The following is a 27,738-nucleotide window of genomic DNA, read 5'->3' as shown; positions in this document are numbered from 1 at the left end:
ATTCTTACGACAGCTCACTGGGTCTCCTATTCCCCCCGGGTTCCCTTGAATCCAGCGCACTGATTTCTTCACTGTTCCTCCAACATGGCTCCACATGCTCCCTTCAGAGTTTTACCACTTAGATACCCCCTTATCGACGCAGCCTTTGTGGAATGTCCTATGTAAAAGAGCAACCGCAGCCCCACTGCCTCCCCTCCTGTCTTCTTTACCTTGGTTTATCTTTCTCCCTAAGACTTCCCACGATCTGACAAACTATATTTACAAAGAACTTAGTTCTTTTCTTATTCCCGCTACTGGAGGTAAGCCCCGTGAGGATAAAAATCTTGTTTTACCCATTACTTTATCCTCAGCTCCTACAAAGTGCCAGGCAGATAGTAAGTACTCAATATATATTTCTTGAGCAAATAAATATTGGAATCAGACAAATCTGCATACATTTGAATTCCAGCTCTGACACTTCCTAGCTGTGACCTAGACAGGTCACGTTACCTCTCTGAACTTCTATTTAACCACCTGCTAACTGTGATAATAATCTCCTCCCTTCAAAGTTTTCACAAGATATAGAAGTAATGCATTTGAAGTGCTCACGTGGATAAAAGATAACTGTTATTATCACAGATACTGCCTGTCTCCCACTTGGCTGATGTTTTTCCTCACCCTGCTCCAGCCACACTGGCCTGAGCACTCTTGCTAAAACATTCCAAGAGAGTTTGCATGTGACCTTTGCACCTGCCGCTCCATTTGCCTCAAACACTGGTCCCCAGCTCTCTGCATCTTCTCATCACTCAACTTGCAACTATGATGGGACCCCCTCACAGAAGACATCCCCAGCCACCCCGCCTCAAGTACCCCATCAGTTACACTCGATCACATCATCAGTTTATCTCCTCCATAGACTTATCACCTTGTTATTCATGCATTTGCTGGCCCTTTGCATGGCTGCCCCCACCAGAAGATAAACTCCAGGAGGAAAACACATCCGTCATGTCCACCAGCACTTCTGCAATACCTGGCACATAATACACACTTAATAAATACCTGCTGAATAGATAAACAAAAGACTTAATGGAGGAAACACACACACAGGGTAATGTATATGCACAATAATACGTTTTTATTATCATCATGGTAGAATTTCGGTCCCACATGGATTGAGAATCAGGCGATGATGTGGGAAGAGGGGAAAAGCAGAACACTGAGAAACTTTTGAAGGAGTCTGCATCCAAAGGGAAGAGACCTGGAAGATATTTTATTTTTGAAAAGACAGAGTAAAGTGAGAGTGTAGTTTGAAGTAGATCAGTCTTACCCAGATGATACCAAATGCCTGGGAAAGCAAGGACCCTTTGGCCAGAATCACAACCCCAGTATTTACAAACAGCGGACAGGCAATGCAAAGAGGAAGCTAAGAACCTCTGCCTGATTCATGTCTGAGCAGACACATTTAAACATGAATAGTTGGGGAGTAATTATGGCTTGATTAGAAAATTCAGGGCCAGCTCATCTTCATTCCACTCCTGAATGGAGGCAGTTTTGCCCTTTGGGCATGGAGACTGAGATGCCTCCTCCCCTTTGGGATTCAAAACAGAAATGAAAAACATCCCTCTAAAAAAGGTCACGACTCAGGTTTGGGAGATTTGCCAGTGCAGCCTGGAACCAGATATCAAAAAATAAAAATGCTGCTTCAATTTCTGTAACTGCTTGACATACCTGTAAGTGTCTAAATGTAGTCTGGAGCGTGGACTAACCCACCGGTGAGATGGTAAACATTTAGTGAGAAAACCCAGCCAAACTCCATCTCACAGAATTCGAGGAAGCTGCTTTGATTTCTGAAGTTATTTCAAAGATGTTATTCTCCTTTGAAAGAACGCATATTGAAACACCCATGTTTTGCTTTCGGTAAGTTGTATGAGCTTAAGAAGAAGATGCTAAGCAAACGGGCAAGAATCTCGCCTTTACACTTCTTCAGATTAAAGGCAGATATTGAGGCCAATTTCCCATCCAGAACAATCAGTGAAAATTCATTTCTTTCTTTTGCTTTAGTGTTTCCTATAATTCACTCTGTGATGTACAGCAGCAAGAAATGCCTGTAAAAGGGGGCTTTTAAACTCTTAGTTGTTTGCAGAATATTAGTAACACTATAAAAAGTTTATGTTAATTAATGCTGCATTTTAATAGATTTCCTGGAAGTTTGTAACTGCGTACTATAAAGGCTTTCAAGATAATGTATTATACAGTGGTTATCATAAACTCCAAAGCAGTTCAAATATTCCTTTTATGTCTCAATAACTTTAGCCCAAAAGTTACAGTATTTAAAAGATTCAAATGCAGAAATAAAAGGAAAAAATTTTCCCCACCAGGGGATATTTTAAATTTTTATATCGCTCATCATGATCAATCTCATTTCTTGGCAAAATTGTACTTCAGCTTGCTTGTAAGCAAAAAACCATCTGCATGCTCTATCAGTTATATTAGGATAAATCACCCCCTATCTAGTCTGGGGCAGGTTTTACAGAGGTCAAGTGGTTCAGATACTTCACAACTTTCATATTCTTCTGGACCAAGCCTTTCTATGTATGAATATCCCTTCTCATTGTTTCTCTAAGTTTGGGCAAAAAGAATCATTTGCAGTTCAAAGAAGTCCCATTTTTTTATGTTCAGCAGACAGACCAAAGGGAGAGTTTGATTGTAAGAGCTTCAAGAGAGATCAAATCCACATTAAACTTCAACATTTGGGTTTGGGATGTTAAACGTAAGCCCCAAAATACAGGAATTCTGTGGATTTTTCGGGCAAAAAGAAATGCCTAGCCTCTATTCCACTCTAAAGGTTTTACACATCCCGTTCCGATATGAATCACCACTTCTTTCAAAGGTAGACGAGAAAGATTTTCTTGTGGCTTTAGAGAAGAAAAACAATACATGTTGCCAAAAATAGAATTTTTAAAAATGCAAATGACTTGAATAGTGACCACAGTGGGAAAACTTTAAGAACAGAAAGCTGAAATTAATTACACAAATGAAGTTTCATTTCACTCCTTTGATAAGTCCAGTGAATCATGGACAAGGCTGCCATAAATTCAGTTGGAGTCTGAAAAATATACAGAACTAATACACACCCAAATCTCTCACTTTTCTCCTGCCAAATTTAACACACAGTGTTATGAGTGCTTTGTGGCTCTCAACGAAGGCCTTGGAAGCTGTGTATCTCTTCCTTTTCTTCATTCCCTAAGTCCCAGTTATAAAACATTTGTCATCTGGGCTCTGCCTCTGACAGCACCTGCATTATATTATGTTTAATCTCAACTGCAGGAAAGGAATACGTTTCCTGAACTTCTGAGCATTATTATGATTTCTCCATCAAAATTCTAAGCCCTCACGGTGACCTTAACCGAAGAATATTACTGGAATCTCAAAATGATCAAAGTATATACATATATGTATGTAAGTATGCATCTCGTCTGTGTGCATACACACCAACTTTGCAAGTTAACAAGAGCCAAAAAGTGAAAAATTCAAGGTTGCAAATACTTAAGAGAATTAACAACTGCCAAAAACTCAAGTACCTTATGTGGGAATCACAACCATCAGTTGTAAGATGACCAAATATCACAATTTATCCAGGAGGGAAAGATGCCTAGGATGTGAGATTTTAGGTTTTGAAAGCAGGCCCATCCCAGGTGGGGAACTGGACAGTTGGTCACTGTAAAAGCTCCACAATGAAACTAGCCATGGATATTTTTTCAAAAGATCCAAAACTGCAAGTTCCTCTTAGAATCTACAATGCTACAAGGGGGCAAAATGTACACTTTGCCATTATTCACCCTCTACCGTTACCATCCTGGAGCACGTATCTCCATTATAAACCCTCTTAGACCACTCAGTTCTCTCTCTCCATCTCTCTCCCTCTCTCCTCTTTCTCTCTCCCTCCCTTCCCTCTCTCTCTCTGCATTTCTTTCAAAAAGCCTAATTTTAAAAATATCACTTTGCATCCATACCTTAGAGATTTCATCTAAATGTTTGTCAATAACACTATTCTCTCCTCCTCCCCGAGTCCCACCTCCCACCCCCACCAAATATTGTAAATACAATTAGTTGACCGAAAGCACATTTCGCATTTTGCTTCTCCCGTAAGCCTCTCAGTTATGGGGTCCATACTGTGTGAGTTACTCATGCACGATCCTCAAGGAAGAACCACAAGATGGAAGGGAAATACAGCCCGAGGAAAAAGTCTATAAAGATTTCTCGCTTTCCTAATCCCTTTTCTCTAATGTTTCTTTGTAAATTTGTCAGATGGGAATGAAATTGCCTCATAACTCTCCAGACGTGAAGAGCATCTCTGAAGAAAATTACGTACTTGTCAAAGCAAGGGGGAATTTATGTTGGTGTTCCTGAGATGTGATTTTATTCCGTCTATTTCCTTTGTGCACATCAGAGCAACTAGAGAGACAAAAAACAACTCGTTTATGGATTCTTTTTTTCACACTGGTGCATTTTTTGCTTCTATTTTTCCCTTTTGTTTTCTTATTCCCCCCTCCTTTCATCTATGTTTATTGCCAGTGACAGTAAACTTCCATACAACAATCCTGTGATGATAGTAGCAATGATTTCTACCAGTGTAAGGCAGTTCAAGCAGGCACAAAGATGATTTCCCCACGGACAGTTCCGGAAGGTATGGGTTACATTTTTGAGTCCTACTCAATGTTGGCCAGGGACGATCTGGGTACAAAAGTCTTGTTAATGTTCCTTCCAGGCAGTGGCATGCTTCCTGAAATTAAATTCTTTTCCCTGGACTGCAGGTTATGGCTTGCACTTCCTGAATTTTGCTGTCTGAATTTTGAAGCTGCAGAACTTTGCTTGCTTAGTGGGTCCAGTGTAAATGATAGAGTGAACTCATGGGGAATTTGAAGGCAGGCATGCCTGGGTTCAGATCGCAGTTCTGCAACTAAATGTCTGGGCAGCATCTTCCATCTTTAGGAGCTTCACTTTTCTTATTTATTCAATAGGAACGCCTACTTCGTGGGACTGTTGTGAGGAGAAAAGGAGAAAGTTTCCAAACCAGGAGAGGCGGTATGGCTCTGTCATTTAGGAAACTGAACCTTGAGTCAGACAGCCTAGGTTGTGTTCCGGGTCCTCCACCTCCTAACTAAGTGACCTTGGGCAAGTTACTCAGCCTCAGTGTTGCATCAGTTTCCTCATCTGTAAAGTGGGGATGGTAACAACCCTACCTCACAGAGCTGCTATGAGGACCACGTGACTCCATATAACACTTAGGAATCTGCCTAGCATTTTATAACAGTTTGCTATTTTATTATAACATATGCCAACTGCCTGGCACAAAGTATTTGTTCAGTAAGTATTTTCCCTGGCCCTCCTTTCCATAAGCTCCTTCCTTGAAAGCCTGTTTTACTCACTGTGTTTCTTCAACATCCTGCCCAAGGCCCATCTCGCTGCAGGTGTTCAAGAAATGGAGAATCCATTCATGTCAACCTGCCTTGTTACTGATGATAGTCTATGTATTTTGCTCATTTCCCTGTTGCTTTGCAATACTTTTTAAATGTTGAAGAGAATAAGGAAAACATTCTTCTTTTAATGTTCAAGCTTCTCAAAAAAAAATGGTTCACTGAAAATTTACGTAAAATGCATTAGGGAAAAGACAGCTCTAGAAACAGTGCAGCATCTTTTCAAAAAAAATCCAAGATTCTACAGGGCAACCCTAAGTGGTATTTCAAATCTTTCTGGAAGCTGATTCTCACTTAGCAAAGAATAAGATAAATACAGCATGGATGGTTTACACAGACTGTTAAGATTTTTTTCCAAAGGGGTTCCTGAAAGAAACGTTAATTGGGAATCAGAGCAATTCCGTACATTTTTTGTAAGTCATGGCTAAGGAACTCCAGAGCTGAGATTGAACTTCTCCTCCAGGAATAATGTTATTCCATGTGACAGCAGGTATAAGCATGCTTCTGCACTTTTGAAGTCTGTCCACGGCACATCAGAAATTCAGCTGGAGCAGGGAGGTTGGAAACAACAAAGTTCTCACTGGACCCCAGACCTTAAAGCTGGAAACTCTTACAAATAAATTACTGCTGTTCCGTGCACTTTAATTAACCTGGCATACGTAAACGTCGGTAACTTTGGGATTCAGTGAGCCTGGTTAGGCGTTTTAGGGAATAGTTCGATGTCTTCAAAATGCCAACATAAGGGAAAGCGAGTCTCCCAAAGATTGGGAAGCAAGCGCGAGTTTGTAATTTTGTTTTCCTTCTGTTAGCTAATGTTCAACCATTAAAGTAATTATAAGTCTTCAGGGAAGACCCGCCTTCACCCCCAAGTCTTATTTCCTCTGCCGTTCTGATCAGAACATACATTGTTTATTACTCCCTCGTTTACCAGCCCCCAAATATCATTACAATGTCTGTGCCATGATATATGTACGGTTGTTACCCTTTTAATGGATAAAAAAAGATTTAAGTACTTCATTCTGTTGCATTTTGACAGCTGTTAGCCATCATTTTTCCATTCACCTGCATTTAGCAATCCCATAAAGGCAGGCAATCTCAGAAGGAACATGCGCCGGGCACCACAAGGTGATAATTCTGTATCACTCCGGCCTATAAATACCTGACAAGCTTTTGCTGAGTCAGCAGTCTGTGACGGAGTGGCAGCCGTGCCCTTTTATCTGTATGAGTGTCTCACGGCAATTGGACCACCAGCCCCTGCAGTGAAAATCCATAGTATCGATCCGGCCATTTCTCCACTGTAATTCTTTTGTAGGAAATCCCTGATGACAAATTTTATCTGCACCACTTTTTGATCACTGGTTTGATGTAAAGGATCTCCAAGGGCAGAGTTAAGCGCTGGGCCGTTCCACGTTATCAAGCAGCCGTTTTATTTACTGAAACTACAATTGTGGTCATGCGCGCGCACACGCACGCAAAAAGAGAGATGGAGAGGAGGGGGAGGAATAATGGAGCGAGACAATATTTCAAAGGGAACAGAAGGTGAAAAGAGGGGGGAGGGGTTGCATCAGCGACTTGACTCAAACATAGATTATAAAAGGCTGTTTCCACATTTGCAACCACAATAAACAGTGCAAATGGTGTTTTGATAACAATGCTGAGATGATGGAGGGCTGGATGTTGAAATCGAGTTGGGTCTTTCTCTCTCCCCGAGCTACCCCTCATCATCTCTTCTCCACAAACTTGTCAAGCTCCGTCACTCTATGTCCTCAGTCTGTTAGGAGAATCTCTTTATCTGATGGTGCTCAGTAGAAATTAGGATCAGGTGCAAATCTGAGACCCTGGTGAACTTCTGTAAGATATCCAAACCCCCAAAGAAGGGAAAGGTTACGTAAGAACCTATATCCTTACAGAATTGCTGGTCTTGCTATTTCTGGGCACAAGTGCGAAGTGGAAAGAAAAGGCACATCCCTCCACAGAGTCCCTACGCTGACACTTTTCCAGCTACAGATTCAAGACGAGTCCAATTAACCTCCAGGTGCCCGGGGTGTGGAGGGAAATCTCTTCCAGATGGTTGAGGTGAGCACACACATTCGTACCTACTGTATGTGGCCAGGTTTCTTCGCCTCAACACTGTGAACATTTGGGACTGGAAAGTTCTTTGTTGAAGGGGGTTGTCCTGCACATTGTAGGATGTTTATCAGCATCTCCAGTGTCCACACACTAGGTACCGATAGCACCCTCTCCCCAATTGTGACAACCAGAAACGTCCCCAGACATTGCTAAACGTTCCCTAGAGAGGGAGGTGCAGAATCACCCTGGTTCAAAAGCTGTGGTCTACGGGGCACTTGTTGGGGTCAGGGAGTGGGGATGAGTAGAGAAGGGGAGACAGATGTGTCCAAAAAGTGGGAGATGCCTTGACCCTCTCAGTTGGGCACAAACAGAAGTGCATCATATACTCATTAGCACCATAAACCAAATAATGACTAAGCTAAATTGTCCATATTGAGAGTTGCAAAATGGACTCTCCTAACCCACATTCTGCCCACAGAATTTGGCCAACAACTTTTGTGATTGAATGTGAGCAGTTTAGGTGGGACCTAAACTTTGCAGCTTGAGACATCACCCCTCCCACTGAGACCTTAAACCTGACTCTCACTGTGAGGCTAGTGCCTTGCTCTGTGGCATCTGCACCCTAATTCATACCCGAGGTGGTATTTCTAGTAGAGTGGTTTTCAACTGGGGGTGAACCTACCTCTCGGGAGACAGTTAGCAATGCATGGACACGTTATCGGTTGTCACAGCAGGGGAGGGCAGGAGGGACATGGTACTTGCATCTAGTAGGTGGAGGTCAGGGGTGCTGCCAGACATCCTACAAGGTACAGGACAGACTTCCTCTCCCAAGACATACTCAACCCCAAGTGTCAACAGTGCCAAGGCTGAGGAACCCTGTTCTAGCTAATCTCCCATCCTCTCTTGCTGAAGCTCATGTGTTTCCATTTGATGGAAGCCAGAAAGAGAATCTTCAGTCCGGGCAGGCAGCAGTCTTGTCACAGGTGTCTGCCTCTCCCTTTCACCCAGCAGGGGCATAAGCAGCTCTCTCCTGAACAGCTCCTGCCCTCCTCGGCAGGGTCTCTCACCCAGCGGAGGGAAAACATCACCATCCTTCATGTCCTGGCCCTAAAAAATGGCTGCCTTTTCCGCAGAACCTGATTCTCTATCTGAAAGCACTCCAGCAGCAGTGAGAAAAAGCAAGAAGCTCACAGGGGCTCTGGGCATCTGACTTCACTCATGCACAGAAGCGCTTGCTCAGAGAACTCACCCGTTGACGGTGCTGAGACGGTGTCCAGCGATTTTATTCTTGCACTGGTTTTATACACGTCGGCAAGTGGAGGCCCCAAAACTTTTTCACATAAAGTGAAAAATGTACTTCAGTGACTACACTCAAGGCTGCTTGGAATGTTGTCTCTAATCCTGGGTCGTCCATACTGACGCCTACAGGTCAAGCAGGGATCTTAGACAGGTGGTGGGAGGGCTTGGAGGAAGGTTGCCAGGTAAAGCACAAGATGCCCAGTTACATTTGATTCTCAGAGAAACAGCAAATAATTTTTAGTGTAAGTATATCCCATAATTTTAGAAAAATTTGAAATAAGGTGTTTTTTAGTACATGTCCCAATTATAGCATGGGACATACTTTAAAAAGTATTCAGTTATCTGAAATTCAAATGTAACTGGGTATCCTATATTTTTATTTGCAAAATCTGACAACCATGGTCTGGGATGAATGGGAGAGAATTCATTCCATTTAAAGAGATCTATTGGTTTGCAGATTTGGCCAAATGTTACCACTGGGGAAGGCAGGGTTGCTGGATCTTCTGAGTTTTGTAGGTAATTTTTTTTTTATGTGAAATCTAGTGATTTTACAGTGCTGGCAACTAGTTGATTTTTTTTAAATCTAACAGTGTCCTGTGTAAGGAGGCAAGCAAGTCTGCGTGCTGCCTCCAGCTTGGGGGCACAGGTCACAACTGGGCTGCAGAAGAACATGCACTTACTAAGTTTTTATTACAAGCCAAGTGCTGGCTGTTAGAAGGGGCCCACAGGTAGCTCACTGAGTCCTCCCATCAACTGGGAGGCATGAACAATTATCACCACCATCTCCGCGGAGGACATCAGAAAAGTGAGGCTCTCTGAGCATAAGCATTTCAGTCGAGTTCCTGCAGTAAGTGGCACGGTGGGGTTTAAACCACGCAGTCTCACCAGCACCCTTGTTTATACCCATCACACTGCACTGCCTCTCGGGAGAAAACACCAGACAGCTAGCTTCCCACAGGGCATAATAATAATAATAATAATAAGGTGGTTCTGAGCCCCTCCTACTACCAGACACATTATGCCTCCTCAAGGCCTGGACCGGATCAGTCACATCACTATGTCAGACCATACTGGAGCCTCAGGCTGGAAAAAAAAAATCAGTAACCCCTGCCCTTATTTAAATTGCTGATACTTTGTTCAGCATGGATTTGGATTTTTGACATTAAGAATTTTTTTCCAAATACTGCCCTAAATTTTATCTTATCTCAATAACTAAGATTTTTAGGAATACAGCTTAAATTTTGCATCTATACAAGTGTCTTCTTTGCCTCACCCGCCCCTTCTACAGAATAGCATTTCCACATTTCTTGATAACTTTTCAGATTTTTTTTTAAGTTTTATGGGGGGAGAAATGTTTCACACTCAAAGGTGTCCATTGCCTCTTTGTTCAAAACAGTGGAAAACTAGCAACAACTTGAATGTTCAGTGGAGAGGAGTTGGTTAAATAAATTACAATATGCCAAATGAAGAAACAGTGTGCACCATTAAAAGGATACTTACAAAGAGCTTTTGAGATGGTGCTTAATAACATAAAATGAATAAAGCAAGAGAATTAATTTATATTTGCATCATGATCTCAACTCTGTTTAAAAAATAGAAGGGAAAAAGAAAACACTGGTGGTGGGGTGGGAATGCAGCAAAGGTAACAGCAGTGTACCCTTAGGGAAATCCCAGGTGATTATTTTTCCTTTCTTCTCAAAGGCAGAGTGAAAAAAATCAAATGTGGGTTTCAGAATCAGACAACTCTTAAGCTTAAATTCTGACTCCATTATATACTTTGGGCATGTCACTTAACCTCTTCCTGCCTAAAACTAGCAACCTCAGAGATCTGTCATGAGTCTTAGGATGATGCATATGTGTGTGTGATTTGCCCTGTGCCGAGTAAATGAGACGCTCAGTAAATGGTAGGTTATCAGGCGTTATTTATACTTATTCAAATTTTGATAAGGAGCAAATGTGGCTATTATAATCAGAAGAAAATAAACCACAGAAAAGATTTTGAAAGCACCCAATAAAAGAATATCCCCTTGGTAGAGTCAATTATCACTTAGTGCTTTCATAGGCTGCATATCTCGGAGGGAACAGCCCATGTTTGAAGAGCCTCCAGAGACCGTGAAGAGGAGGACATGGAGATGTGGGGGGAGCAGAACCCAGCAAGCCTGCTGCGGGCTCTGCCCCTCAGCTATGAGCAGGCACCAGCTCTTCCTCTCTTCATGAGAAAGTTACCTTATCCTGTGTCGGGGCAAGTAGGTGCTCCTCTCACCGCGCCCACCCAGGTTGAATCTAGGTGGTACTCCCTTTCGACTGAGCCAGCAGCAGCATCCAAAACAGAAGTCACCTCCCCTTCCCATTCCAGCTGCTCTTTCAGCATAAAGGTCCCTGGGCCGCTGGCACAAGGCACAGACTGAGCATTTGGTAATTTAAAATGAGGATGAAAATGAGGAATCCTACTATTAGGCTACCCCTACCCTCAACAATGATGTCACTAGACCAGGAATCACAAACTACAGCCTAGGGCCAAATCTGGCTCCCTGCCTATTTTTATAAATAAAGTTTTATTTGAACACAGCCACGGACGGTCATTTACTACTGCCTACGGCTGCTCTCGCCCCACGGCAGCAGAGATCACCTGAGCCTCGCAGCCAAAAATATTTACTATCTGGCCCTTTACAGAAAATGTTCGCTGACCCCTAAACTAAATCAGTGAATAAAGGAACAAAGCATAGTGTAAATGCTTTTATTATGTGGTGGCCAAGCAATCAACTGAATACATAAAGAAATTCATTTCTCATTTCTTCCAAGACTGATGGTCTAAGAAAGACCACAGAGCAGGTGGCATTTTGTTTATAAACTCACGGCCACATGTTACGCCAATCACGACGGGAGTAAATGTCTTTCACTTACAACAGTAAAGAATAGTTAGCGTGAATTTTAGTCTAGTCCGTGTTACTAATCCTGTTCAGAAGCCTATGCATGGGGGGTGGGTATAGTTCAGTGGTAGAGTGCATGCTTAGCACTGGGTTCAATCCCCAGTGCCTCCATTAAATTTTAAAAAAAAGATGAAGAAGAAGATTACTCATGTTTCAGCTGAGGATCCTGACCACTGTTTTATTACAATGGTCAATATATGAAAGTATTGACTGAGCCTGGGTCCCTAAACAAAATTGACCTTAGCTTATGTGATCAAGCACACTGCCATTTCCTGTCTGGACTAATGACAGTGATGCAGACAGGAAGCCTGAGTTCAAACAAAGATTAACATTAACAACAAACAAACTGAACAGACTAGGTCAAGGGTGAGCAAAATTCTGTCAAGAGCCAAAATGTAAATATTTCTCACTCTGCAGGCCATGTGGTCTCTGTCACAACTACTCAAAGGAGCACAAAAGCAGCCACAGAAAAATATGTACATGAAAGGGCGTGACTGTGTCCCAATAAAACTTTACTTACAAAAACAGGTGGTGGGTCACATTTTGCCTGCAGGTCATGGTTTGCCAACCACAGGACTAAGGTTGCAAAGTCAATTTTCTACAAGGTCTAGGAAAATAATACATATAAATGAAGTGAGTTTGTGTTATAACTGGAAATGGGGAGCATGTGCCCTCTCTGAGGAGAATGGCTTCTACTCAGCCATGGAGGGAATGAGGATGCAGTGTCGCCAGGTCCTTCTGCTGATTTTTTTTTAAAGTCTTGACTTCCTTCTTCATATACCAAACGTTGGCAGTTCATTCGAATAAAAAAAAACTTGAGAGGATCAAAACAAACATGCTTATCTCTCAGGGTTTCTCAACCTCAGGAATACTGCTGACATTTTGGTCTGGATAATTCTTATGGAGGACTGACCATCCCCACAAATCATGATGACCAGAATGTCTTTAGACACTTCAAAGTGTCCCCTAGGAGGTTCTGTTGAGAACCACTGTGACAGCTGAAGCTGGCCATAGGTCACCTGTTGCGAACTTTGATAATTACTAGTCTCTGCGTGGCTTTCACATCTCTAAATACTGGCTTCCATAACCATCCTTTATTTTTTTAAAATACATTTTGCCTTGCTCTGCTTTCAGTTCCTCTGTAAGAGGAAGAAAATGAGAATAAGGTGAAAAGAAAAAAAAACAGAAAAAATTGGGAGCGATCAAGATGACACAAAGAAAGGACGAGAGGGGAGAAATAAATGATGATGGAAAACAGAGATCTGCGAGGGGAAATGAGAAATCGGATGTTAAACGCCCTAATCTCAACGTATTAGACCTGAATGATCATAAGGAGAAACTCATCCTAGAGAATTAAACTTTTTTTTAATTTAAAATATCTCCTAGGCCCTCATGTTTAACTTGGGCACACATTATTCACATAGTGATTCACAACTAATGAAATTGGGGAAAACCAGTATTTGGGTGCAATTTTATGAGGTTTCAGACAAATGCTATAGATCATTCTCTATTCATCCTTCTTTAGATCAATCACAAATTCATTTCTGCACTCAAGATGCTCTTGCTTGGCTTGGGAGTATTCATGATGTTTATGTAATATCAGTGTTGCTCACATATTGAAATTCTCCATTTTTTGCACGATATTTCAAACCCTACCTCTGAATCAACGACTTTAATTTTCCCAGTGGTCAGCTGAAACCAAGCAGCTGTCCCCCTCTTTCTGACCTTGAACTTGGGTAACAAACCAAAGCTTTTAAGTTCTGACTATGAAAGCTGAATTCTTTCTAAGTGGAACTCACAGTCTTACTTGTTGGTGTTAGAAATCCTACCAGGCAGACTCCTCTACTCTAATGCAGGGGTGTAAGAATTTTGATATGTTAAGTGAGGTGTGTTTAATTCCCAGCAGTTCATGCCCAACTCATGGCTCTTCTCCATTCAAAGTAGAGCTTGACGTGTCGTACCCCCAGCTAGGTCGACCATAGAGGATCCAGATGACAAGCCTGTCAAACACTCAGGTTTTGAGTTTCAAAGCCAAGGTTCAGGAAAAAAAACAAAAAAATAAATTTTTTGGTTTACCAAAGAATGCATGATTAGGCAGAGCAGGTTTTTCCCACCCAGCTGGAGGCTGGGAGAGAAAGAGGCAAAGCAAATAGATTTAGATGCTGGTGGAAGTGCAGGTCCCTAGAAAGGGTCCCTAAATCCCAGGCCCACTTCCCGCCCCCACATATATCCCATATCCCAGAATAGCCCCAAGATGGGTGGAAATGATAGAAACTACAAAGAATTTCTACAGATCCAAAAACAGAGGGCACTGGGCTTTGGTCCCCAGGTGAAAACTTAAAAAAAAGGTGGCAAGCTTTGATGGAGAAATTCTCAGTGCAGCGGGTTGTGTGAGGGCAGTGGAGCAGAAGTGTTAGGCACCTCCCCGAATGTCAGGTGCCCCTGGGGAAGTTCCCAGTACTGTTCACGCTAGTGTGCCCAGGATGGTTTTTTTCTTCCTGTATGGTCAGGAATGATGCAAATGTGGCCAACAGAGTGGAGGAACCGGCCATGTGGGTCAGGACAGGCAGGGAGCAGGAGCAGTCTGTGTGACCAGTACAACCAGAAACCAAGAGGCCTGGATGTATGACAGATTCAAGTCCATGCACTGTCCCCATCCCAACCACCCGCTGGATCTAGAGCCCTATTTAAGTCCCTTTAGAAAGTACAGGCACTTCCAGGATGTTCTGGGCACAAATGTGTCCCCTCAAATTCATATATTGAGGTCCTATCCCCTAAGCCCTCAGAATGTGACTATATTTGGAGACAGAGTCTTTTAAGTGATGATTAAGTTAAAAAGAGGCCGTTGGGGTGGGCTCTGATCCAATTTGGTGTCTTAAAAAAAAAAAAAAGCAATGTTGGAAACATAGACACTGGGGACACACAGGCGTAGAGGAAAGGCCATGCGAGGACACGATGAGGATGCAGCCAACCACAAGCCAAGGAGAGAGACCCCAGAAGAAACCAAACCCAGCAACATTTTGATCTCGGCCTTCCAGCCTCCAGAACTGTGAGAAGATTAGTTTCTGCTGTTAAAGCCGCCCCGTCAGTGGTGTTTTGTTATGGCAGCCCTAGCAAACCTAATACACTGGGAGAGAGAGTTTGAAGCAGGGAAGACACTTAATTGACTGAGAAAATTCAGTGTATCAGTCAGGATAACTAGGCTAGGCTGGGATAACGAACCTCTGGGATTCCAAAACTTAATGACTGGAAACGAAGTTTTATTTCTCGTTCACGAAAAGCCAGCTACAGGCCCCGGCAACCCTCCAGGGCAGCTGACCTCCACGAGGTAGCAGAGCATGCCAGGCTACTTCGTTTTGCAGCATGTATATATCAACATGCCCCTCCATCACTGAAGGGAGAGAGAACACGGATAATCGCGTATCAGCCAGTACCTGCGTCCGCCTGTGTGACCCGCTTCTGCTCACATTTCACCGGCCATAAACAGTTCTGTGGTCACAACCAACTCCAAGGAGGCGGGGAAGTGCCATCATCCTGTGCACTCAGCAGGAGAGAAGAGCTGGAAATAGTCGTAACTAGAAATGACATCTACCATAGATGTATTGACCTAGATTACCTGGAATTAACCAAGAATTAAATAACTAATTTCCCACCTGATGACGGAATGGGGGCTCCGAAGAGGAAACAAATTCAGTCAAGGAAAATTAAAGTTACATTGCTTTCACACCTGAAGTTTGTCATCTGTGATTTGGGGGTTGCTGACACAAGATTAAGGTGAAAACAGCTAGAATTGCAGATTTATAGAATCTCTACTCTGTATCACTATTTCCATGATAATCCTGTACAACAAAAAACAAGCAAACAAAAAACGCACAAACCCAGCACCTTTAAAAAACAAAAAAAGCAACACCCATTTGTTTTAGCTCACAAGTCTGTGGGTTGGCTTAGTATTTTCTGAACTCACTTCTGCGTCTTGGTCAGCTAGCAGGTTGGCCGCGGGCTGGCTGACGGAGGATGGTCTCTGCAGGAATGACTCAGCTCTCTTCTATGTGAATTTTCATCCTCTGCCAAGTTAGCCCAGGCTTGCGGCAGGGAGCTGAGAACCTGTAAGAGGAGACAAGGAGAGAAACTGAGAGGCTTGGAAACAGCACCCATCGTTTCTGCGTATTCTGTTCGCCAAAGCAAGACACGATGTTAGCAAATATTCAAGGGCTGAAGAAATAAACTCTGCCCCCTAATAAGAGGGACGTGCAGCAGGTGTGGATACAAATAAAGACAGAGAGTTGGGGTCGTTTTTGTAGCACTCTAACCACAGTCATGGAAGAAGACCTAGTCTGAGCTCCAGCAGTTCTCAAAGTCTAGCATACGCCAGAATCGCCCGGAGATCTTGCTGAAAAACAGAATGCTGGGGACCACCCCAGGTTTCTGACCCAGTAGGTCTGGAGCGGGGCCCAGAAACCAACGTTTGTAATTAGTTCCCAGGTAAAGTTGATGCTGATGCTGCAGATCAGGGGACAACACTTTAAGAGTCCCTGCAACAGCCTCACTCACAAATTGGGAGAACCTGAAGATGCAGAAGAGGGACTGCCTGGGTTACACGGCAGGCCTGCTCTCCAGCTTTCTTTCCGTGACACCTCGCTCGACTCTACGACTCACTGCCTTGCCTTTGTTCGTCTCTGCCTTGAAAATTGTCATTATTTTTATTATCATCATTAGTAATGATTAAGAAGACTGAGGCATGACAAGGTGTTTAATATTCTGTCCAAGGCGTATTAAAAGCTCTGGGCCCTGCCTGAGAGGCATAGCCTCAATCACAGCCAGACATGCAGCACTCTGGCTGAGAAACCCCCATAACGTGGCTCTGAAATTAAGCAGTCCCTGTCAACTAAACCATTAATCTGTTCAAGAGGTCAAATGTGTCCCTGTGAATCACATGGGAGCTCGGTGCTCCCAGGTGAGAGCTCAGCCAGCCCATCCCAGTCTAGATGGACGGTTTTCATGCCCCTCACTGGCCAACCCAAGGGACAATCTCTATAAAAGTGACCTGACATTCATTTCTTTATATAATCATGCTACAGAGCAGATTGATTCTCCTAATTATTTCCTCTACCTGTATGCCTTGTTCTTGGGCCATGGTATCTTTATGCAAACCCTTTACTGAATTGCTGTAATGGCATTCATTTTCTTGGTTTTTCTTAAATGATGCTACAAGGTACTATCCCATGGAAACCATCCTATTTGTTACATAATTCATCTATCCCTCCATGCCCCTATGTCAGATGACTTTCCAAATTCAAGTTTACGAAGTACCTTTTATCTCCTAAGGATTGGCAATACTTTTGGTTTTCTTGATCATGAGAATTATGAAACCAATTATGTGACCCATGCCCTTTTTTCTTTGGCTATCAGGAAGCTCAGAGTGAAATTTAAAATTCAATTTTAGGTGGGCATGGTGATGTTTACTAATTTTTATATGTTCTTGATTTTATATGTTTTATTTTGCCTGATATGAAACTTCTGTATTTACTTATTCCTATTATTTCATTTTATTTACTACTTTGTGCATGTGTATGTGTATTGCCTCATATTTCTTTTAGGACAAAGCAGGTTATACATCATATAAACACATTCTCCACTATCCCCAGTAAAATCAAAGATTGATTAGATAGTACCTACCAAACTTAAATCCTCAATTAAATTTCTTGGTATCTGGTGGAAATTAAGAGACACCTCTGTGTTTTAGAGAATTGGAACAGAGCTTTAAGAAACCGCTTTTATTTCAGAGGACTCAGAAAATTTAGAAAAGCAAGAAGTGGGAATCGGAAGTAAGTCTACGTGACTATGAAGCTGTGTGCCACTGCAGGACAGAGAGCTCTCCAGTGACGCTCCAGAGATCCCACGGTGTGTCCTGGCAGCCTCTGCCCCAGCCAGGGCTCAGAGTCCTTCCACCTTCCACAGAACTGCCACTTTCCAAGACTCAGCGCCAGATCACTCAAAAAACAAAATGTTCTGGTTAAAAAGCACTGTGTGGTGTTATGTTACCCAGATGCAAGATTTATGAAGTGCTTATGAGGTTAATCGGGAACAGACCCAGAGGAAAAAGGAAAGAAATAAAAAAGCAAACACCTTTATTCTTACTTTAACGAAATCCAAAGAATGAGTGGCTTTTTTTTTCCAGTCAAAAAAATACTTTAGATAAACTTGCATTAAAAAAAAGTGAATATTTTAAGCACTGGATACTCTTGCGATGGTTCCCTTTCAGATGAAACAGCGACACATGTCCAGAAGGTCGAACAGCCTGTGATTTTGGATCATCTAAAAATACTTATGTGCTTCTTGGACCATTTAGTATGCAAGCCTTTCAGACATATTTCTCTCTAAACCTCACTCTGCCATTTCCCCGAAGATGGACAGATGATGACAGCCATGGAGTGATGTAACCAGCGTGGAGCATCTCAGGGCGATGGAAAGAATGCAAATACTGCAAGCTGGGGGACGAGAGAGGCCATCATTTCAGCAGGAAGAGTGAGCACAAACATGCCTGGGGGTGGTCACAGAAACTTCTTCCTTGTCATGTTACAATCCCTTTGGCGCATCCCAGCTCAGGAGATGCAGAACCACAGAACAAGACGTGATCAGCTTCCCCTTTCTGATTTAAAAGTCATTTTTGAAGCATTTCATTAAGAAATGGAAGATAAAAACTTCTCTCTCATTAAACGCGATAGGAAGGGTTTAAGACATTCTTTTTCTGTTCACCTTCTCATTAGAAGAGACACTGCAGCCAGTGTCACTCATACATAAACTAAAAGGTCAGTTTTTCAGCAAGGAGGCACTGTAACAGGTTAGAAAATACAGCAATGATAACACCCAAAGCAGACTCTGGACCATCCCTTGGACTGGCCCACGATCTGTATGTCTGCTCTCACAGTGGAACTGCATTTCTTGGGACAAATGTTTCTCTTTTTTCTTGTTGTTTAGACTCTTTCTATGCTTCATCTCAGAAAATGTTAACTTCATCTCACCCCTAGCCCAAGAGATTCAGCCTCATCTAAGCTCCTAGCACAGGTTAGCTAATTTCTACCATCTGTCTCTAAACTTCACCACCTCCAAGGATCTTTCTCAAATGCTCCCTTCATCCCTCTGCAGAGTCTGCCAGAAGTCATTCTCCTCCCTCTGAATTTTTAAAACCCCAATTTGATACACTGGTGTGTTATCTGCAAATGTGTGTACAGGTGAGTAAAAGTAGATGCAGGTAAGTAAAGGTGGGAGCAAGTCTTGCCTCAGAATACACATCCATCCATTCAACAGAGGACTATTTACTGAGCGCTATTTGCTAGCACTTTTCCTAAGAGCTGGGGACCTTGGTAAATAAGTCATACAGGACGCTTACTTTTGGAAGCTCACAAATGATCAGAGGGGACAGGCGTTAAACCGAGCATCAATATATTAGTTATTTGCAGATGTAAGAAGTACTTCAAAGAACAAAAGCCTTGAGAAGGTTTCCCAGCAGAGCCTGGTTTAATCTCATGGTGGGGGTCAAAGAAGGCTCCCTTGAGGAAGTATTGGATGAGCAGGTGTTGTTAGATTGTCAAGAGAGAGAAAGGAATGTTAGCGAGCACAGCATGTGCAAAGGCCCTGGGGCAGCACAGAGATTAATTTTTTTTAAGATTTTGAAAAGCGGTAGTGCTGAAGCAAAGAGAAACTGACTGGTAGAAGCTACACAGAGGTTCCAAATTCAAGTCACATTACCCAGACTACAGTGGGAGTCACAGAAAGTTTTGATTACTGATGGGTGATAAGAAAACAAAATGTAGGATTTTAAAAGACACTTCTAAAATGTGAAGAATCACCTAGGCCTCAGGCCAGCTGGGCCTGGCTTATCTTTCTGATCTCATCTCTCCAAGCTCATTCACTATACTCAGTCATACCAGCCTTGAACAAACCAGGGCCTTTGCATGTGCTGTCCCCCCCCACCCCCCAGATAGCTATATGGCTTCAGTTACCCTCCTCACTCCATTCATGTCTAGCACCCACCTCAGATGGTTGTCATTAAGATTAAATTAGAAATTTTATGTAAAATATTTGGCATAGTACCTGACACATATCTCTATATGTCGAGTTCGTTCTTTGTGTAATTATTGTCACTAAGAACGGTAATAATAATCAGTAGAGTGGCTTAAAAAAACATATCACAAGAGCAACACAACTAACATTTTTGAGCACTTCCTATGTGCCAGGGACCAAAGGGCTTTGAGGAGAAAGTATTATCTCATTTAATCCACTCATTTAATTCAATCCCTGTGAAGTAGATTCTACTATTTCTCCCATTTTATGAATAAGGAAACTGAGATAGAGATGTGGCAGGCAGCTTCTAGAATGGCCCCGGTCCCTGTTATTCAGGGACCATGAAATCTTTCCCATCAAGTTACTTGCTTCTGCCAGTAGAATACGGGAGCACTGAAGGGATGTGACTGACTGACCTGATTTGATTACAAAAGATTGTAACCTCCATCTTGATAGCAGACTCTCTCTGTCGATGATATTGATAAAGCAAGTGGCCATGATGGAGAGGTCCACGTCACAAGAAACCGAGGGCAGCCTCCAGCCACAAAGAAGTGAGACCTCAGTACCACAACCCAGAAGAAACTGAATTCCACCCACAACCACATGAGTGAGCTTGAAAGTGGGTCCTGCCCAACTTCAGATGAGACCTCATCCAGGCTGACCTCTTGATTGCAACCTCAGGACAGACCATAAAACAGAGGACCAGCCAGGCTGTGCCCAGATTCCTGACCCATCAAAACTGTGAGATGATAAATGTGTATTGTTTTAAGTCTTGGGGATAATCTGCTACCCAGTAGTTTGGTAACTAACACAAGAGGCTGCAAAACTTGCCCAGGAATAAAAGAAAAAGCTCTGACCTGCAAGTCAGGAGGCCCACTGGATATCAGATCCTTCGCGAGCAGGGGTGAACCTTTGGCATTAAGCATGATGCAAAGAATGAAGGATAAAAGGTCTCGGGGAAAGGAACAGCATAATATAAAAGAGTCCAACATAAAAGGATGAGGTTTAGTCTACTTGAACAACCACTTCCCAAATATTAAAGTGCACATGATCGCCTGGTGATTAAGATGGTGATTCTGATTCAGTAGGTCAGGTGTGGGCCTGAGAATCTGCATTTCCAACAAGCTCCCAGGGGATGGATGCCAGTACAGCCAATCCAAGGACCACACTTTGAATACCAAGGGTTTAAACCATAAGAACATGGATTCCTTCCTTAACAAATGAATTGGACGTAAGTGGTCTAGAGTTGACCAAGCAGCGATGCCTTTTGTCCAGAGTCTGACACTTGGAAAGACTTAATATGAAACAATATAATGTTACATAATATGAAATCTCTATATAATTTATATTTTCTTTATTTTTTTATGTCTTTATATTTTCTCACATGCAAGTGTACCTTAATGTAACAGAATATAATTATTCTGGATGTAAACACAGATTTTAACAACTAGCACTGCATGGTCATCGACTAATCAAGAGATGAAAGCTGTGAGTGTTACAGCCATGATAGTGTTACTGACATGTACAGATATGTATATTTATATATGCACATATGCAAAAATCCACATATAAACATACATATACACAAGAGCATGTGAGTGAGAGCCAGCAAGGACAAGAGCCCAAGAAGTCAAGCATGCTTAGACCCCAGTTTCTTAGGAATGAAAGAGGCAGACCCTCACATACACAGTGCATGAACCATGATGTCCCTTCAACAATTATACCAAGGTGTGACCCCATTGTGACAGGCTGCTAGGGCATTCCTCCTCGTGAGCCAACCTGAAAGAGTGAAAACCATTCCTGCTGGCCAGATCTGTCCCACAAACAAGATTTGTCCGGCTGGAACAGTGTTTTCAATTTCCCTTAAATTCAAGCTTCATCACCATTATTTTAATAACATGAAAATCCAGGTTTCGGGCTTCTCTCAAAAAACTGGAATCCCTGGGAATGCTGAGCCCATGTCACCACATGGCAAACACTGGCCTGAACTGAGGGCTTGTCCCCTTTAGAGGGGACCTGTCACCAGCCGACCTGCCATGGCCCCTGGAGGCTTTAATGCTTCTGCACACAGTCTACGCTTGCGACAGGGAAGTCCTGGCTACCTTAGTCTGGCTTTGAGGGTAACTGCCCACTGCGTTTCCCACAACAAAGCCCAGCGTCCTTGCGGGACTCGGCTTCTTCCCAGCCTTTATGTCTGCCTTGGGGTACAGCGGCGGCCACCATGCCTGTATCCCACATCCAGATACCCTGTGCTTTTGTACAGGATGGGTCCCACCATTTTTGGTTCATCCCTGACATCATCTGATACTCTCTTGACCTTCTGGTCGCCACCACCCAGCAATGGCCCAAGGGTCTTAAGAATATCCAGAGAGCAGAGAACTGCTAGATAAAAGCACTGCTCTTTGTCTTCCTCCCGATCCTTCTGCTGTCTACAGTGGTTGCCCAAAGAAGCAACCCCCGGGGGCCTGGCTGTCTTGCTGGATCTTGATATCTTTATGATACCAGGCCTCCCAAACACACACATTTGCATTTTCATTGTAATTCACTGAAATGGTTCTTAACGGCTACCTGCAAACACACAGATGCTTGAGATGAAGCAGCTCTAGTTAAAACACTTATAAATTATAAGCAAGGTTAACCCAGGGCCTCCAGGTGAATGACAGATATGGATACAAGTTAGGTGTCCGGGATGCTGCTAGGTCTTAGTGTCATTTATAAAGAGTTTTCCGAACTTACCGGATAACAAGGGTCATCCGGAGTGCTTGTTGAAAAGATACATTCTCAACGCGCTCCTTCAGAGAGTCTCGGAAAATGGAGGCGAGAGCTGGGGCCGCTCCTGCTTTTAAAGACTTGCCCCAGGTGATTCTGATCGTCAGGTAAGGCTGGGAAACACGCACGTGGGACAGTGGATCCCAGAGCTGGCTGAGCCTCAGAATCACCTGGAATGCTTTGTAAAGCCCGCAGCTCATCAGGCACATATAGAAACCATCACTGGAGTCGGGCATCTGAGACCTGAGAGGACAGGAATCATCTGGCGGTCTTGTAAACATACAGATCCCGATTCAGCAGGGCCGAGGTGGGACCTGAGATTCTCCCTGGTGATGCTAGCACTGAGAGTGAGAAAGGACCAGCTACATAACTCGTGAGGCCCAAAGCAAAGTGAAAATGGGGGCCCCTGTACAAAACGGAAACAATGTTTTCCTTTCCTTCAGTCATAGTGTTTTCTCATTTGTGTTTTAACGTTGTGCTCCCTTGGGCATGGGGATACTTGGGGGGTAAGTCCAGCGGGTCGAGGCCCACACCAGGGTGGCAGGCAGTCGCCGCCACCAGGCAGGGCCTGGCAGTGGGCTGCTGGAACCCGCCCAGGGAGGCAGACAGGCAGCAGAAGGCAGGAACTAGTGTGAGCCAAGGCTCCAAGTCCCTGTCACAAGTGATGTCCCATCGGACTTATAAAGCACAAATTTAAAGATAAAATGAAGGATTTGAGGATGGTAACCAAGAGCATTAAACCTCCAATGTGGGGCTCCCTTCTGAGTGGGGAATTTTCTGGCCCTGTCCTGGTTACATGCCCAGGAAGTGATCCCAAACCATTAGCATCCATAAAGATAGTGTTCTCTTCTTTGCTTCCTGATCCAACAGGAGCCACTTTGAAAATTTTAAAAATTAATCTTCTTGTTTTTCAATTATTGAAGTATAGTCAGTTTATAATGTGTCAATTTCTGGCGTGCAGCATAATGTTTCTCTAATACATATACAGACATATATTCCTTTTCATAGTCTTTTTCGTTATAGGTTACTACAAGATATTGAATATAATTCCCTGTGCTATATAGTAAAAATAACTGTCTTCTATAAAGGAGTCTTTATAGATACATGAAGAAGCAGAAAGGCTGGAATGACTTTCTTATTAAGAATAGCAGAGCGGTGAACTAAGACTAAAGGAGGGAGTATAGGATAGTGGTGGCTAAATGTACTGACTCTGAGCAGACAGGCTGGGTTCAAACCCTGTTTCTTTCACTTATTAGCAGTACAACCTTGGCCAAATTACTTAATTCCCTTGTCCCTCAACTTCCTCCTTGGTAAAGATGCGTGATGAAGCTATCAGTCTACATACACATAAGCTCCTCATTAAGATGAACAAATTAATTCCCATAAAGAACGGAGGGCTAGGACTAAACACAAGCTATATTAAGAGAGAGATGGTAGAGCAAGATTGGGAGACTCTGAGCCCACGGCCCACCCCTTGTTTTTATAAATAAAGTTTTATTGGAACACCAACCTTGCCTATTTGGGTACCTATCGCCGATGGCCATTTTCATGCTACAGTGGCAGAGCTGAATAGATGCAAGGCTAAAACAAACACCCTCTGGCCCTTTATAGGGAAAGTTTGCTGGGAGATTATAGAGAGTGGTTTTCAAGATGGTCTTCAGAAGTCAAGGGTTTCAGATGGGTGATTTAACCTTCAATTTGTTTAAACTACATCTAAGTCTTTTAAAATTGTAAAGAGTGAACATGCACTCTCCAGTGTACTGTAGATCATCCTGTAACACCACTGAGGCCACTATCTTTCTAATTTGATCAGCCAGAATAACTCAATTCTGTGTAGACCTTGGAATAAATCTTCTAACTAACTCTGGGAACATATTCTGAAGTCCTTGTAAAAGCATCCTCGTTTGGGAAGGCTGTAAGTCTGCCCTGGTCTTTTTCAAAATTTCTGAGCTGCACGTGTCCACTCACGTGAATTCATACAAGGGAATGGCCAGGCGTGGCGTGCACAGGACATCAGCAGTTAGGTGCCAGGCGGAGGTCAGGTGCGCCTGCTCAAAATGGGCACAAGGAGGGAACAGGTAAGAGCCACTCAGAAGGAACAGTGTTACCCGCTTGTTATAGCTAAGGTGCTCATCAGACTACCACCAACTTGATGAGATAAGTGTCATTATAATCCCCATTTTATACACGAGGAAGTCAAAGGTCAGAAAGGTTATGTAACTTGCCCAAGGTCACGCAACTGGTAAGTGGTAAAGTCAAGATGGAGCAGGCAGTCTGGCTCCAAGAAAAACCCTCTAACCCAAGAGTTTGCAAATGTTTTCTGTAAAGGGCCACCAGATAGTAAATATTTTCAGCTTTCCATATGGTCTCTGCCACAGCTTCTCAATTCTGCTGCTGCAGCAGAAAGCACAGACAATATGGAAATAAATGCATGTGGCCATGTTCCAATAAAACTTTCTTGATAGAAACAGGTGACAGGCTGGATTTGGCCCCCTGGCTATGGTTTGCCCACTCCTACTCTAACCATGAAGTTTCACTGCTTCTAATATATATAGTAGAATAAATAGTCATTAATATTATTCATGCCCATTATGAAAATGAGAACAACTGTGTGTGTCTTTGATTGCACTAAAACAGCCAACTCAAGCTGTCTTTTTTTTTTTTCCTAGAGCTACATTCGTTTCTGAGCTGAAAGGCCTCTGTATGTAATTTCATCTTGCCACCATCCAAGAGGGGGATGCTACAACAAAATCCTCCCCTCCGATGGGATTTAGTCAATCACATCTACAATACAGCTTGACCTCTGCTTTCAGCTAAGGCAGGCGTGGACGTCCGGGGCTGCTCCTGGGGGCACCGCACAGCAAGCTGCTGCCATGCCCAAGGCAGTCATCCCCTGGCAGATTTCAGCCCAACTCCTGGGGGGTGGGGATGCCAAAATATGCCCCAAAATACCTGTCAGAAACTAGGAGCCCAGAAAACAGGGATGGAGCTTGCTGGGTAGGGAGAATTTTTAAACATCAGGAAGGTTGGTGAAACTCACACAAGAGAGCCTGGCATGGGGGTAGCAGAGAAGTGACTCATAACCCATCACATGGCAGAGCCTAATTTGCTGCATTATGATGATGGAACGCATCCCTTGATAAAGAGGGACCATACGTAACAGGAGCCGACAGAAACTGAGAAAAATTCATTTTCAGATTGAAAAGCAGTGACCGGTCTTAACAGGATCCGCGTCCTCCTCAGTTTTACCCCCTGCGCTTTCCGGAAGCCAACACAAGTCAGCGGTGCAATCTCCTCCCCCCAGAGTTCAAAGGGTGAGATGTGAACACAGCCAGTAAAAAGCCCTGAATGCCTGTGGCTTGTAGGGGGTCGTAATTCTTTCCCGCAAAGTTACCTTTCCTGTTCCTATGAATTACTCTTACATTCTTGTAAGAGATATGGTTTGAGGTATTTATGGCGCATTCAATTCTGCTATCATTGATTTATTGAACGAAACCAGCTCAGGGATATGATGGAAAGGCCCTAATTCCAAAAACTCTTCCCTCTCGGCACGAAGAGCATTTTCTGCCCTGTTGGCCTCCTGCAGATGACCAGCCGAGATAAACAGAGGGCACCCCACTCCCTGTTGCAATGTGCGTGGTGATGTGAAGGAATCAATCAGACAAAAGCAGATTATTACAGCGTCTGAGAGAGATCAAACAGTGCTGGCATCCGCACCCACACACGCCTGATTTACAGGCCGGCTGATAAAGTGCTGCAGCTCACTGTCAGGAGAACATGACAACTCCTTGAGCTCTGTGGATAAATTATTGCTGAAGCCCATGATAACATTTCTCCACCTAGCAACCAAACATAACAGGATGTGGCTTTTAGTACTAGGAGCCAAATGATACAAAGATGAGATGCCCAGGAGCTCTCGAAGCTCTGAAAGCATATTCGAAGATGGAATAGGAAAACAGCAGCCTCGTGAAAACATACATGAAACCTGTGAGTAATTAATAACTTCCAGACCTCTCCTACCCAGGCAGGTGCACAGAGGAACATGTTCTGTTTTACGACGAACATTGCTGCAGCCAAAAGGTACCTTCATCAAGTATTTGCTCAGTGCCAGGAACTGTGCTAAGTGCATGATGTTGCATCCAAAGGGCAACTCCAAAGGTGGAACCTGTGTGCCTGGTGATTAACCTGGACAATACAATTGAACAACACCGCATCCCACGCTGAGAGAAGTTACCCCTTTCCTGGGTCTCTATCCACGTTCCCAGTTACATCAAGGACGAACCTCGTCTGGTACTAGTCTGTCTCAAGCATCTCTCTAACTGAAAATCTTTTTAAACAAAGAAAAGGCAAACATGTCCAGCTAGATTCTGTGAGGCCAACATTGCTCGGCGTTTACTATTTTCATTTCTTAAATCATCATCTTTTTCAAGTGATACTGGTTTTCAGTTGATGAAGGTGGTATCAGGTATCTGTTTAAAATAAATTTGAGACCTGAGCTCCAGGACAGCGGGGAGTTTTGTCTCATTTGTTTACTGCTGCATCTCCCAACTACAACAGTGCCTAGACAAGTAGGCAGTCAGTAAATGTTTGCTTAATGAAATAAATAAAGCTGTTAAGCAGATGACAGTCTAAGTGGTATCCAAATATGGCAAAATTTGTGATGAGTGTGCGAGGTGGTGTGGAGATAGAACAAAATATGTGACGGTGATATTTGAACAAGTAATGTTGAGGAACATGGCAATTCACTATAATCCTACAAAGTAGAAACTGTCGTTTACTTTTTGGATAAGGACAGTGATGCTTTAAGACATTAGGCAACTCGTTCAAAGTCACAAGCCTGTGTGTGGCAGGACCTGAACTCAGTCTGAGTGCTTGGTCTCAGAAGTGAGCTCTGAACTCCTCCATCCCAGCTCTCCCCTCTCACTTGCAGAACTACCTTGTGAGGCAGCTGCCGTTGCCCGCGTTTCAAATGAAAGGCAAATGACTTCGAGGGACCTCCCCAAGGTCACGCGATGATAAGGTGGCAGCACTGGGATTCCAGCCCAGGTCTGCTTGGCTGACCACTCTCCCCTGTGTGACCCTACCTCCAAAGAAACTTGTTCCAAATGATTATGCAAACCGCTAGAAATCAGATTTTAAATGATAGCTAA

General features: G+C 43.3%; 1 protein-coding gene and 1 long non-coding RNA gene across 23 annotated transcripts in view; one reads left to right on the top strand and one right to left on the bottom strand.

Annotated features, from left to right (window-relative positions):
• Positions 1-27,738, bottom strand: part of TSHZ2 (teashirt zinc finger homeobox 2) — a 911,650-nt gene that overhangs the window by 822,641 nt on the left and 61,271 nt on the right. For all 13 annotated transcript variants that reach the window (XM_031687684.2, XM_031687688.2, XM_031687685.2 and 10 more), the window contains one exon: positions 15,720-15,859. The gene's annotated coding sequence lies outside the window, so the exon portion shown is untranslated. The remainder of the gene's footprint in view (positions 1-15,719; positions 15,860-27,738) is intronic.
• Positions 1-27,738, top strand: part of LOC140687461 (uncharacterized) — a 91,114-nt gene that overhangs the window by 42,362 nt on the left and 21,014 nt on the right. For 2 of the 10 annotated variants that reach the window (XR_012061815.1, XR_012061819.1), the window contains 4 exons: positions 18,734-18,820; positions 18,902-18,987; positions 20,279-20,560; positions 25,258-27,209. The exons of 3 other annotated variants lie outside the window; for them this stretch is intronic. This is a non-coding gene — a long non-coding RNA (uncharacterized lncRNA). Of the gene's footprint in view, positions 1-3,306; positions 3,439-4,287; positions 4,543-5,000; positions 5,054-18,733; positions 18,821-18,901; positions 18,988-20,278; positions 20,561-25,257; positions 27,210-27,738 lie in introns of those variants that run through there. 5 more of the 10 variants (XR_012061816.1, XR_012061820.1, XR_012061823.1 and 2 more) reach the window with 5 other exon arrangements.

This window comes from Vicugna pacos, chromosome 19 (assembly GCF_048564905.1).
Source record: "Vicugna pacos chromosome 19, VicPac4, whole genome shotgun sequence".
NCBI lineage: Eukaryota > Metazoa > Chordata > Mammalia > Artiodactyla > Camelidae > Vicugna > Vicugna pacos.
This window is presented reverse-complemented; position numbering and strand designations above follow the sequence as displayed.